The sequence below is a fragment of the Triticum urartu genome, chromosome 2, assembly GCF_003073215.2.
Source record: "Triticum urartu cultivar G1812 chromosome 2, Tu2.1, whole genome shotgun sequence".
Taxonomy (NCBI): domain Eukaryota; kingdom Viridiplantae; phylum Streptophyta; class Magnoliopsida; order Poales; family Poaceae; genus Triticum; species Triticum urartu.
Genome location: NC_053023.1, coordinates 522,552,079 through 522,567,214, shown reverse-complemented (window position 1 = coordinate 522,567,214; position 15,136 = coordinate 522,552,079). Strand labels below are relative to the sequence as shown.

Here is a 15,136-nt window from a genome sequence, read left to right as displayed (position 1 = left end):
GATCAGAGGCCATGCAATTAACTTGCTACATATATTTGATATGCCACAGAAGTTCAAGGTCATGAGCCTTATAGTTGAGACTATCAAGAGGACTGCAGCTGAGCAGAAAAGAAGTTGTGGATATGCCCCACAGATCCAGGAGTTGATAAACTCAAAGATGGGCACAGGCACATACTTGTTGGATAAGGAACACTTGCCTGTCTATCCTGACTTTGAGGACAATCAAGTTGTGATGAATGAGAATGAACCATCATCAGTACAAGCTCAAGAGAAGAAGGAGAAAGCAAAGAAAGAGAAGGCTGCCAAGATGCCAACTCAAGAGGAGGTATCTGAGTACTTTTTGAAAAGCAAGCAAGATCAGCTTGGCTACCTGATTGCATCCACTCTGAGGATTGAGAAGGGACTGGCCACCCTGACTCAAAACCAGGAGAGCTTGGAAAGAATCGTGGAGCAAAAATTCTATGATTTAGATGTCAAAGTAACTAAGATTCAGTCTATTGTGGAGCAGCTACAGGATGACATGCAGGAGAGGAAGGGCAAGACAACCACTGATGCATTTGCCAGAGTGCCTCGAGCTCAGATATCTGCTGCAGTGCCTGTTCCAGACACTAGAGTCACTTCATCTACACCAGCTACAGCTCCAACGCAATCAGCTCCAGCACCAACTCCATCAGCTCCATCTACTTCGACTGAAGTCTTCGTCCTTGGCGTTCTCCGAACACCACCACCTGAAGACCAAGCTTGAGAGACGTTTTAGTGCTATGCATTTTCTATGAACTTTTTGGTAACTTGTTGCCAAAGGGGGAGAAAAATGTATAGATCATAGGCTTCGAGAGAGAGTGTTGCTTTTTATTCTCTCTTGCTTTGGTGGTTGAACCTTGTTTGTCTTTTGATTGCTTGAGATACTATGCTATTATCTATGAGACATTGATGATCATGTGGTTGATCATAAGCTAGACTTATGCTTGTTAAATGATATTATCTTACTTATCCTTATATGATCATTCACTTTGCTTGGTGATGAGTGCATGTATTTAATTCTTATCATTTTGAGCGCTCCACCAAGATGTATGTGACATGGAAGAGTAACCCATGATCCTAACTCATTGTGCATTTGCAGTCCAAAGCAAATCTTAAGATATGCACAAATTTAGGGGGAGCTCTTGCTTTTCACATACTTCTCAAAGCGACAACATCTTTCACTCTTATTATCATTTGTCGAAGCTTTGATCTATATGTTGTCATCAATTACCAAAAAGGGGGAGATTGAAAGTGCAAATGTCCCTGGGTGGTTTTGGTAATTGCTAACAACATATAGCTCATTGAGCTGACATTATTCCAAGATTAATATTTCAGGAAAACCTCAATGAATGGCATGGCATGGATGAGGAAAGTGGATCCCTCAAAATTCTAAGGACAAAAAGTTCAGCTCAAGCTTGAAGCTCAAGACTCTACATTTTATATTTTAGTGATCCAAGATCACATTGAGTCTATAGGAAAAGCCAATACTATCAAGGAGGGATGAGGTGTTGCTTAATGGATTGCTTGCTCAAAGTGCTTAGTGATATGCTCCAAAACCCTCAACTACTCTCCCACATCCACATATGACCTAAACCAAAAGTCAAACTCGGCCCCACCGATTCTTTCTATCCGGCGCCATCGAGTTTCAAATGTCATAGCCACTGCCACAAACCCTAGGCAAATCGGTCTCACCGATAGGGATCTCGGTCTCACCGAGATGGGATTGTAATCTCTCTGTTTCCCTTCGTAAAGTTTCGGTCTTACCGAGATGAGCGATCGGTCCCACCGAGATTGCAATGTAAAATCTCTGTTTCCCTTTTGTAACATTTCGGTCTCACCGAGATGAGCGAATCGGTCCCACCGAGTTTACCTGACCAACTCTCTGGTTAGCTTATTACCAAAATCGGTCCCACGGAGTTTGTGTAATCGGTCACACCGAGATCACGTTATGCCCTAACCATATTGGTCCTACCGAGTTGCATCTCAGTCCCACCGAAAATCCTAATGGTCACTAGGTTTGCTAAATCGGTCCGACCGAGTTTAACCATTCGGTCCCACCGAGTTTGGCAAATTATGTGTAACGGTTAGATTCTGTGTGGAGGCTATATATACCCCTCCACCCACTCTTCATTCATGGAGAGAGCCATCAGAACATACCTACACTTCCAATATACATTTTCTGAGAGAGAACCACCTACACTTGTGTTGAGGTCAAGATATTCCATTCCAACCATATGAATCTTGATCTCTAGCCTTCCCCAAGCTTCTTTCCACTCAAATCTTCTTTCCACCAAATCCAAATCCTGTGAGAGAGTTGAGTGTTGGGGAGACTATCATTTGAAGCACAAGAGCAAGGAGTTCATCATCAACACACCATTTGTTACTTCTTGGAGAGTGGTGTCTCCTAGATTGGCTAGGTGTCACTTGGGAGCCTCCGACAAGATTGTGGAGTTGAACCAAGGAGTTTGTAAGGGCAAGGAGATCGCCTACTTCGTGAAGATCTACCGCTAGTGAGGCAAGTCCTTCGTGGGCGACGGCCGTGATGGAGTAGACAAGGTTGCTTCTTCGTGGACCCTTCGTGGGTGGAGCCCTCCGTGGACTCGCGCAACCGTTACCCTCCGTGGGTTGAAGTCTCCATCAACGTGGATGTACGAAAGCACCACCTATCGGAACCACGACAAAAACATCCGTGTCTCCAATTGCGTTTGAATCCTCCAAACCCTTCCCTTTACATTCTTGCAAGTTGCATGTTTTACTTTCCCTGCTCATATACTCTTTTGCATGCTTGCTTGAATTGTGTGGAGGTTGCTTGACTTGTGCTAAGATAGCTAAAATCTGCCAAGAACTAAAATTGGGAAAAGGCTAGATTTTTATTTGGTCAAGTAGTCTAATCACCCCCCCTCTAGACATACTTTTGATCCTACAAAGCCCCCAGGTATGATGAGCGCGGATAGCACGTCAGTTGCATGCAAACAAGGCACAAATGGGCCTTTAAAGGCTGTGAGAGAAGAGAAGGGGAGAAGGAGAAAAATATAAGACAGATTGTGTATAAAAAATGGACAGAGGAAGGAGACGAACACAGAGTCCGGCGCTAGGCTTAGAATCTTCGGAGTCGGGCTGCGTTCCATGGGTTCGGCTCGAGTCGATTATCCGATGCATCCCGTAGACGGTACGCTCCACCAGTCAGGACTTGGTCAATAATGAAGGGACCTTCCCACTTGGGCTTGAGTTTGTCCTTTTTCTTATCCGGCAGGCGTAGAACTAACTCGCCAACATTGTAAGTTTTGGCCCGTACTTCTCTGCTTTGGTATCTTCGAGCCCGCTGTTGATAGAATGTGGAACGGGCTTTTGCCACGTCGCGCTCCTCCTCCAAGGCGTCCAAACTATCCTGCCGATCGAGCTCGGCTTCTCTTTCTCCGTACATGCGCACTCGAGGTGAGTCATGTATTATATCGCAGGGCAGAACTGCCTTTGCGCCATATACCATAAAGAATGGTGTGTATCCGGTAGTGCGATTCAGCGTGGTCCGCAGCCCCCAGAGTATGGAGTCGAGCTCCTCTACCCAATGCGTGTTAGATTCCTTGAGGGACCGCACTAATCTGGGTTTGATGCCGCTCATGATAAGACCATTTGCTCGCTCGACCTGACCGTTAGTTTGTGGGTGATAGACTGAAGCATAATCGAGCTTGAAGCACCAGAGTTTTACCTCGCCGGCCGTAAAGTTCATGCCATTATCAGTGATGATGTTGTGGGGGACGCCGTAACGGTGTACGACCCCGGATATGAAGTCTATCACCGGTTCGGATTTGGCCGTCTTAACAGGCTTGGCTTCTATCCATTTGGTGAACTTATCCACCATGACCAGTAAGTATTTTTGCTTGTGGGTTCCTCCTTTAAGGGGTCCAACCATGTCAAGCCCCCAGACCACGAAGGGCCAGGTGATGGGGATAGTATGGAGGGCGGTGGGTGGCATATGGCTTTGGTTTGCAAAAAGCTGGCAACCAACGCAATGTTGGACTAAGTCCTGAGCGTCTGCCCGGGCCGTCGGCCAATAAAAGCCTGTACGGAAGGCCTTGCTTACAAGGGCCCGAGCTACAGCGTGGTGACCGCCGAGTCCGGCATGAATTTCCGCCAGAAGATTCCGCCCTTCCTCTTCGGAGATGCACCTTTGAAGGACTCCAGTGGTGCTTTTCTTATAAAGCTCTCCCTCATGGACCTTATAGGCTTTAGATCCCCGCACTATGTAGCGTGCCTCGTTTTGGTCCTCAGGAAGTTCCTTCTTAGTTAGGTAGGCTAGGAATGGTTCTGTCCACGGGGCGATGACTGCCATTATTACGTGGGCTGAAGATATTATTTCGTTGGCAGAGCCTCCAATTATGTCAGAATGTTCGGTGTCGGGCAATGCGGTTGGGTCCGGGCTGTTATTTCTGGGTTCCCCTTCCCATACTACGGATGGCTTGAACAACCTCTCCAAGAAGATGTTGGGAGGGACGGCATCGCGGTTTGCGCCGATGCGTGCCAGGACGTCTTCTGCCTGATTGTTTTCCCGGGCTATATGGTGAAATTCGAGCCCCTCGAACTAAGCTGACATTTTTAGGACGGCGTTGCGATAAGCTGCCATTTTCGGATCCTTGGCATCAAAGTCTCCATTTATTTGGGATATCGCGAGGTTCGAATCCTCGCGCACCTCTAGGCGTTGAATGCCCATGGATACTGCCATCCGGAGACCATGTAGAAGGGCCTCATATTCGGCTGCGTTGTTGGAGTCCGTATACATTATCTGGAGTACGTATTGAACTGTATCTCCTGTTGGGGACGTCAAAACGATGCCAGCCCCCAGACCAGCCAACATTTTGGAGCCGTCGAAGTGCATGATCCAGTTGGAATATGTGCCATACTCTTTAGGGAGTTCGACTTCCATCCATTCGGCAACGAAGTCGGCCAAAACTTGCGACTTAATAGCTCACCGTGGCTTGTAAGTTATGTCGAACGGGAGGAGCTCAATGGCCCATTTGGCAATCCGGCCCGTCGCGTCGTGGTTGTTTATAATATCGTTAAGTGGTACTTCTGAGGCTACCATTATCGAACACTCTTAAAAGTAGTGTCGCAGCTTCCGGGATGCCATAAATACCGCGTACGCTATCTTTTGATAATACGGGTACCATGACTTGCATGGAGTAAGGACAGTGGACACATAGTAAACCGGCTTTTGAAGGGGGAGTTTGTGTCCGTCTGTTTCTCATTTGACGACGAGCATTGCGCTTACAACTTGATGAGTTGCCGTAATGTATAATAGTATTGGTTCGCCAATGTTTGGCGCGGCCAGGACTGGGTTTGTTGCCAGTATGGCTTTTATTTCGTCGAGTCCGGCCGTGGCGGCATCCATCCACTCGAAGTGTTCGGTGCGCCGGAGGAGGCGATAAAGGGGTAATGCCTTTTCTCCCAAGCGGGAGATAAAGCGGCTTAGAGCCGCCACGCATCCGGTCAATTTTTGTATTTGTTTGAGGTCCTTTGGGATGTCCAATTGTGACAGAGCTCGGATCTTGGCTGGATTTGCTTCAATTCCTCTACCAGATACAATGAAGCCCAAGAGCTTTCCGAGTGGTACGCCGAAAACACATTTTTCCGGGTTGAGCTTGATGTCGTATGTTCGGAGGTTATCGAATGTGAGCCTCAAGTCGTCTAATAGAGATTCGACATGCTTGGTTTTGACGACCACGTCATCTACATATGCCTCCACTATTTTGCCGATCTGGTTTGCTAGACATGTCTGAATCATGCGCTGATATGTTGCGCTGGCATTTTTGAGCCCGAAGGGCATTGTGTTGAAGCAGAATGGGCCGTATGGTGTGATGGATGCCGTTGCGGCTTGGTCTGGCTCTGCCATCTTAATTTGATGATAGCTGGAGTATGCATCGAGGAAACGCAATGAATCGTGTCCTGCGGTAGCGTCGATAATTTGACGAAGCGGGGGAGGGCGAAGGGATCCTTTGGGCAAGCCTTGTTGAGGTCCTTAAAATCGACGCACAAGCGCCAGGATTTGTCCTTCTTTGGTACCATCACCAGGTTTGCTAGCCAGTCCGGATGTTTTTTGTCTCTGATGAATCTGGCCTCCAATAGCTTAGCTAGTTCCTCTCCCATGGCTTGTCTCTTAGGTTCGGAGAAACGCCGAAGAGCCTGCTTGACTGGCTTGAATCCTTTTAGGATACTAGCACAAATGCCCGTGCGTTGCAATGGGAAAAATAAACTCTCGCACACTCCTAGCGAGTCATCTGTGTTCCAATTCTCCTCTTCATCATCGATGTCGATGATAGTCCGTCACATACATATTCGTGTGATTTTGGTCATCACACTCACCATGCCGATTTCGCGAGCCCCTACTTGCACCAGCTTGTAATTTCTCATGCGTTGCAACCGTCACATACATATTCGTGTCGTTCAAAACCTATCATGTTATAACATGTCCAGCGATCCATTTTCTTATTGAGCGCACGCACAACAATAACTATTAATGCAAATTAAATTACGGTGTGAGGCCATCAATTTCTTGACTCAACATAAACCGAATAGACTTCATTGTCGCCACCGTCCACCTTCTTCATTTCTAATATAAAGTTGGGCATCTCTCTGGCAAAGAACTATGTCGTGTCATTTCACCATGGCCATCGAACCATAGTTTAAAAAACTGAATAGGCAACCAAACCGGTGAGGCTACCTGTTAAGATTCTCACCGGTTAGCCTATCGGTTCATCTCTTCATTCGTGTCAAAAACAGAAATATTGAAGTTATTAAGAAATTATCCTTGATAAATGTGTATGCATAGTATTGGATGTAATCCATTTAAAAAACAGAAAGTGTTGGTGGCCTAGATGGTTGTTGGTCGTTTGGCGTTCATCGGCTCAAGGTTAACTGATGGATCCCGAGTTGACGCACTATTTTACAAATATTTTTCAGGTCATAAAAAATGGGCAAGGTGTAGGTTTCAGTTTTTTCGTTTGCACCTTGAGGGGGTCCAATTAAGGGTTTTTATGTGTTATGTGTAAATAATAACTCATTACAAATTAGAGGTCCAACTAAAGAAACATTACCAGGAGATTAAAAAGCTCCTCCATGAGCCAGGTCTTTCTTTTTTACTCCCTCCTTTCCGATTTATAAGGCTTATCTCAAAATTTTAGTTTTCCCATTTTATAAGGCTCGATTTAGTTGTTCCCATCACATGTTCAAATTTCAAGATGCATTAAATCATTGCATGCAAGTACTAAAAGAAAATTGACCAATGCATGTACTTTATGCATACATGCACTGCAATTAATGCATTGGTAAACACAATTGTTTGAGAAAAGCAAGTGCATTAATTGAGTGGTTTTGCAAACTACAAAAATTATTCCACCACTCACCATCTACCTTGGTTGGTGAGATTTTTGAATTGAGCCATATAAACCGGAAAGGAGGGAGTGTATTAGCGTGTGCCCATGCATATAATCTAATACATCTGCCCATGCACATAGTGGCACAACTGAATCCTCTCTCACATCTGCCCATGCACCCATAGAGCACAACAGAATTCATTTGCTCTGTTAATTAATAGCAAAATTATTATTTCCTCTTTAATTTCCCAGCGAATTTATTTTGTCTTTAATTTTCCTTCCCTTCATGCCTCGTCGTATGCCCGTGTGTTGCAACGGGCGAAAAAATTAACAAAACCTGCTTCATGTGCCATTACACACTACTCATATCCAACTCTAATAAACCTTGAGATAAGGTTACCCTTGTCTATCTAAGATGCATATGAGCGTGTGTTGCCACGGGTTGCATTATCTTTTTCCTTTGGATCATGACATGTTGATGTGAAGAGGCCACCCCAATGTCCCTAATTGGCGCATATTTAAGCTCTACACTGCCATCAGATGGAAGAATAGTGATGCATGAAACAATCTTTTAGGGAGAAACATACAATGTAATTCATTTAAAGTATTTTCAAAAGATTTGAATTCAATGATTTTTATTATGTAGTTTTTTTTGTTTTCATTGAAGATTGTTTGATTTTGTAAGATTATATTTCATCCATAATGTTTTTTTCACTATTTGGGCTTGACCCAAAAGCAAGAGAAAAATGATGCTATCTCCTGATAGGTCTCTCCCATACTCCCGTGCTAGCACAGATAGATGCATTCCCTTATCTCAAAAAAAATGCATTCCCTCAAAAAAAGCACATATAGTTCTTTTTCAGGGGTACTCCCAACTTTATTACTTGAACAATGTTGGGAATGTCATTCGCTACAAAATGTAAAAATGCAGTCCGGTGACACATCAGGCCAAACCATCTCTAAATCATTGCTAACCTCCACTTTAGCTAAAACATGAGCAGCTAGATTAGCTGTACGCCGAGCCCAGGTGACCTTGTACTCTTCTGTAGATCGTAACATCTCTTTGATTTTTTCTATAAAAGGTACCAGTGCTGAGACCTGAGAGCATCGTGCATGTCCTCTTTTGTTTAGAAAAAGGATTAGAAAATCCAGCCGGCTGATAAAAATCGAGCGGACACGTAACCATCACGTGTACGTCTCTAGAGAGGCCCCTTATCCATCCGTCTCCACCTCCACCAATCTGGTTCTCTCTCGTTCTCTGTCAATCATCTCTCTCTCTCATTCATATCCAGGCGAGAGTGCATGCCGGCACCAGCGACCCTCCCCGCCGACGGTGGCCACCACCACCTGCGTCGTGGCCAGCCCCGTTGCGAGCGCCCCCTCCCCATCCCTTCCCATGACTCCGGCGCGATCCTCTGATCTCCACGGGGACCTGCGCCGCCCAAATTCGCCTCACATGCATGTCATTCCAGTGTACTGGCGGCGATCCATGATCCAGCGCTGTTGGGCTACTTTTCCTCCGCCAACATCCGCGGTGCCGCCAAGCCGGCCCTGTTCTGTCTCCTCCTCCCTCTGGGAGGCCCGTGTCCGACAGTTGCAGGCTGTCAACACTGGATGTGCCAAAACCTCCACCCCATCAGGTCGGATCCAATCTTTCTTTTTTCGTTCTTTCCGTTCTACGACAATTGGTCGATAGGTCCCCCCTCGAGCTGGTTCTCCTTTGTTAATTCCTTCCCTTGATTGATTTTGAGGCGGCTTGTTGATGTCAGATCGCCCACATATATATATATATATATATATATATATATATATATTTATTGGTGAAATATGATCTAAAATAGCGAGGTGGTACTATCTCTTTCTAATATGAAGTCGAATCCTCTCTGGTTCGCAGGTGGAGAGTTTGATCCCGAGCAATGATGATTTTATTTTTGCCTCCTCTGCTAGGAGGCAGAGGAACGGAGAGTGGCGGCAAGGGCAGCCGCCGGTGCGATGACGAGAACCCAGGGGTGGACACGGGAGATCGGGTGCTCGCGCGAAGCCTCCTGCAGCACGGTCGCCCACGAGCCCACCCGGAGCTGTCGTCCCCGTGAAGGGCGCCGCCCCGCTGCACTGGAAAGGAAGCTGTCTGGATGAAGAAAGGATCGCGGGCTGAATTCTTACGAACATAGGGGTGTTTCTGTAAAAATGAATCATTTTTGCAGATTCACTTAAACAGGGACTGCGGGTTAATTTATCAAAAATGGGGGGACTTTTTTTGTAAAAACGCCGACGATGTACGACCAGAAGCAGTCGCTGGTTTATTATTAGGGGGAGATTTAGGCTGTGCTCGGCCAGCCTGCGTGGAATTCCTGGCATGTCTGAAGGGTGCCAGGCAAAAATGTCCCAGTTCTCGCGTAGGAACTCTCGTAGTGCGGCGTCTACATCATGGTTTAATTGTGTCCCGATGAAAGCTGTTTTTTAGGGTCCGTTGGATGGACTTGGAATTTGACTATTTCGTCCGCCGGTTTAAAGGAGGTGGACTTGGATCTTTTATCGAGTATCACGTCGTCCCTGTTCATCGTGGAGCGCAGCGCAGTCAGTTCCTCGGCTGCTAGGGCTTCGGATAGTGCCTCGAGGGCCAGTGCGGCTGTCCTATTTTCGGCGCGAAGTGCTATGTCCGGATCACTAGCAAGAGTGATGATTTCGTTGGGCCCGTGCATTTTGAGCTTCATGTACCCGTAATGGGGTATGGCTTGGAAGATTGTAAACGCCTCCCTCCCTAATAGAGCGTGGTATTCGCTACTGAACGAGGCCACTTGGAACGTGACCTCTTCGGACCTGTAATTATCCGGCATGCCGAACACCACATCTAGTGTGATTTTTCCTATACAGCGCGCTTCCCGACTGGGGATTATTCCTCTAAAGGTTGTGCTGCTTCGCTCAATGCGGTTCCAGTCTATTTCCATTTGGAAGGGTTTCCTCATAAATGAGGTTCAATCCGCTGCCACCGTCCATGAGTACCTTGGTGAGTCGAAAGCCGTCCACTATTGGACTGAGGACCAATGCGGCTGGTGCTCGGGCTATTCAGAATTTAGGTTCGTCACTGGCATTAAAAGTAATAGCCGTGTCACTCCATGGGTTTATTGTTGCCATGTGGTAGACTTCGGCAAGGCTGCGGAGTGTTCGTTTTCGCATATTATTTGATGCGAAAGTCTCGAAGACTGTTAATACCGTACTGGTATCCCTGGGCTGGTGCTCTGTGGCTTCTGGGGTTAGGAGGTCTTCGCCACTTTTGGCCACCTGCCGGAGTATCCAACATGCTCTAAGGCTATGAGTCGGTGTGGCGCCCTCTGCACTGTGAATTTTACAGGGTGCATTGAGCCATCCCTCCAGTACGGTTCCATGCCCTGTAGAGGGTTTTTGTTTTTTGGTGTTTAACCCGGGTGTCTGGCGATAATGCACCCTTTTATTTCGGATTGGGTTTGTATTCAGGGCCGGATTGTCCCAAAATTTTATTTCGGTTTTTCAGGCGCTTTCCATCGCACAGTACTTTCGTACTATGGACGCCAAGTCGGCAAAGCGTGTATTTCACGGCGACTTATGAAATTGCAGAAGAATGAAATTGCGTCTTCCTCACGGCAGTCCTTTATCCTGTTCATGACCAGGAGGAATCTGGCCCAGTAATGGCGTACTGTTTCTTCGGGCTCTTGCCTAATTTGGGATAGATCGCTTATGTTTGGGTGGGTGGGTGGAACTGAATCCGAAACCTCACCCAATCTGAGACTCAGGGGCCAAGGAGTTTCCGAACTCGGAAGTTTGGATTCTTGGATGTTTTCCACTGAATCTAGCCCACTGGCTGACTCTAGGTTCAGGTCTTGAGTGACATCCTCCCCTCCGCGGGTATCCGGCTTGGAGGGATCAGAAATCCGGACATAGCTAGTCCTTAAGATAGACGAAGGGTCGCCGCATTGTTCCTCCACCACTACAACGTAATGGGTGATCTGGGGAGAGTTGATCTCTCTCAGATCGGGTTTAGGACCAATCTGATCGTAGTCTGTAGTGACTCCCAGGGCGGCGATGCAATCCAAGAGCTCGTTTAGGGAAGAGAGATCCATTGGATCTAACTGCTCAGCGAGTTCCGAGTTGACGTGAAGATTGCTTTTGATCACCCGAGAAGTCATCGTCGGCGCAGCGGCCGAATAGGCGGTCATAAGAAAACCACCTAGCCGGAGAGTTTGGCCGACAGCCAAAGCTCCCTTAGCAACAGTGTCGTCTTTAAAGACGGGATGAGGCATCCTTCCTGATGGCGACGACACAGCAAAACTCTCAATGAAAGCACCAATGTTGGTGTCAAAACCGACGGATCTCGGGTAGGGGGTCCCGAACTGTGCGTCTAGGCGGATGGTTACAGGAGACAAGGGACACAATGTTTTTACCCAGGTTCGGGCCCTCTCGATGGAGGTAAAACCCTACTCCTGCTTGATTAATATTGATGATATGGGTAGTACAAGAGTAGATCTACCACGAGATCAAAGAGGCTAAACCCTAGAAGCTAGCCTATGGTATGATTGTTGTTCGTCCTATGGACTAAAACCCTTTGGTTTATATAGACACCGGAGAGGGCTAGGGTTACACAGAGTCGGTTACAATGGGAGGAGATCTACATATCCGTATTGCCAAGCTTGCCTTCCACGCCAAGGAAAGTCCCATCCGGACACGTGACGAAGTCTTCAATCTTGTATCTTCATAGTCCAAGAGTCCGGCCAAAGGTTATAGTCCGGCTATCCGGACACCCCTTACCCAGGACTCCCTCAGCAGGTATGTTATTACTAGGGAACATACCAATGACGACTTCCGGGTCTTCTTGGGCTTCATCGGCGGAGATATGGTGGATTTGCCCTTGGATGGCACTCGGGCCAGGATATGGCTCCAGATAGTTGACTTGCAGACGGAATGGAGCCGTCGATTTGCCATTCTTGGGGCACTGTCTGGCATAATGTCCAATTTGCCCACAATCGAAACAGGAATTTTTGCGCTGACAATCTTCACGTACCGGGCTGGTCACGATATTCTTGACTTGAGTGGTGGTCTTTGATACGTCTCCAACGTATCTATAATTTTTGATTGCTCCATGCTATATTATCTACTGTTTTGGATGTTTATGGGCTTTATTATACACTTTTATATCATTTTTGGGACTAACCTATTAACCCAGAGCCCAGTGCCAGTTTCTGTTTTTACCTTGTTTTAGGGTTTCGAAGAAAAGGAAAATCAAACGGAGTCCAATTGACCTGAAACTTCACGGAACTCATTTTTGGAAGGAAAGAAGCCCAGAAGACTTGAAGTGCACATAAGGGAAGCTTCGAGGAGGCCACGAGGTAGGGGGCGCGCCCACCCCCCTAGGGCGCGCCCTCCACCCTCGTGGGCCCCTCGTGCCCCCCTGACGTACTTCTTCCACCTATATATATCTCCATATACCAGAAAAACATCCGGGAGCACAATAGATCAGGAGTTCCACCGCCAGAAGACTCCGTAGCCACCGAAAGCCAATCTAGACCCGTTCTGCACCCTGCCGGAGGGGGAATCCCTCTCTGGTGGCCATCTTCATCATCCCAGTGCTCTCCATGACGAGCAGGGAGTAGTTCTCTCTCGGGCTGAGGGTATGTACCAGTAGCTATGTGTTTGATCTCTCTCTCTCTCTTGTTCTTGAGGTGATACGATCTTGATGTATCGCGAGCTTTGCTATTATAGTTGGATCTTATGATGTTTTCTCCCCCTCTACTCTCTTGTAATGAATTGAGTTTCCCCTTTGAAACTATCTTATCGGATTGAGTCTTTAAGGATTTGGGAACACTTGATGTATGTCTTGCGTGGGATACCCATGGTGACAATGGGGTATTCTATTGATCCACTTGATGTATGTTTTGGTGATCAACTTGCGAGTTCCGCCCATGAACCTATGCATAGGGGTTGGCACACGTTTTCGTCTTGACTCTTCGATAGAAACTTTGGGGCAATCTTTGAGGTCCTATGTGTTGGTTGAATAGATGAATCTGAGATTGTGTGATGCATATCTTGTAATCATACCCAGGGATACTTGAGGTGACATTGGAGTATCTAGGTGACATTAGGGTTTTGGTTGATTTGTGTCTTAAGGTGTTATTCTAGTACGAACTCTAGGGCTGTCTGTGACACTTATAGGAATAGCCCAACGGATTGATTGGAAACAATAACTTTGAGGTGGTTTCATACCCTACCATAATCTCTTCGTTTGTTCTCCGCTATTAGTGACTTTGGAGTGACTCTTTGTTGCATGTTGAGGGATAGTTATGTGATCCAACTATGTTATTATTGTTGAGGGAATTTGCACTAGCGAAAGTATGAACCCTAGGCCTTATTTCCTAGCATTGCAATAATGTTTACGCTCACTTTTATCATTAGTTACCTTGCTATTTTTATAATTTAAGATTACACATACTTTTATCTACTATCCATATACCACTTATATCACCCTCTCTTCACAGAACTAGTGCACCTATACAATTTACCATTGTATTGGGTGTGTTGGGGACACAAGAGATTCTTTGTTATTTGGTTGCAGGGTTGCTTAAGAGAGACCATCTTCATCCTACGCCTCCTACGGATTGATAAACCTTAGGTCATCCACTTGAGGGAAATTTGCTACTGTCCTACAAACCTCTGCACTTGGAGGCCCAACAACGTCTACAAGAAGAAGGTTGTGTAGTAGACATCAAGCTCTTTTCTGGCGCCGTTGCCGGGGAGGTTAGCGCTTGAAGGTATATCTTTAGATCTTGCAATCGAGTTTTTTAGTTTCTTGTTTTATCACTAGTTTAGGTTATAAAAGAAAACTATAAAAAATAGAATTGAGTTTGTCTCGTACGCTTCACCTTTTTAATATCTTTCGTAAGTATGATGGAAAGGATAATTGTGCTCAAGTGCTAGAAGAAGAAATCTATAAAATGTTTGGTACTAAATATTTGAATGATGAGCATGATTGCACTGTTGTTAGTATGAATTCCTTGATTATCCATGATGCTAATGATATGCAAAGCCACAAGCTTGGGGAAGCTATGTTTGATGAAGATGATATTTTTTGTCCCCCAAGTCTTGATGAGCAAATTTATTATGATGAAAGCATGCCTCCTATTTATGATGATTATATTGATGAAAGTGGATTTGGAGAGGTCATGACTTTATTTTGTGATGAATCCACTATTCCGGAAGAGGTTCCAATTGGTTATGAGAACAAAGTTGCTATCTATGATGATTATTGTGATGACTTGTATGCTATAAAGAATAATGATATTCATGAAACTTGTCATCATGATTTTAGTTTTCAATTGGATTATGCCTCACATGATAATTATTTTGTTGAGTTTGCTCCCACTATTATTCATGAGAAGAATTTTGCTTGTGTGGAGAGTAATAAATTTTCTATGCTTGTAGATCATGAAAAGAATGCTTTAGGTGCTGGTTATATTGTTGAATTCATTCATGATGCTACTGAAAATTATTATGAGGGAGGAATATATGCTTGTAGGAATTGCAATAATATCAAGTTTCCTCTCTATGTGCTTAAAATTTTGAAGTTATGCTCGTTTTACCTTCCTATGCAAGTTGATTCTTGTTCCCACAAGTTGTTTGCTCACAAAATCCCTATTCATAGGAAGTGGGTTAGACTTAAATGTGCTAGTCATATTCTTCATGATGCTCTCTTTATGTTACAATTCTTATGTTTTATGTGA

The 15,136-nt window shown here is 45.6% G+C and overlaps 1 long non-coding RNA gene across 1 annotated transcript; it reads left to right on the top strand.

The window, feature by feature from the left end:
• Positions 1 to 8,485: 8,485 nt before the first annotated feature.
• LOC125538432 lies at positions 8,486 to 9,918 on the top strand. Its single transcript, XR_007296348.1, has 2 exons — positions 8,486 to 9,028; positions 9,283 to 9,918. It is a non-coding gene; the product is annotated as an uncharacterized LOC125538432 (long non-coding RNA).
• The last annotated feature ends 5,218 nt before the right edge of the window (positions 9,919 to 15,136 follow it).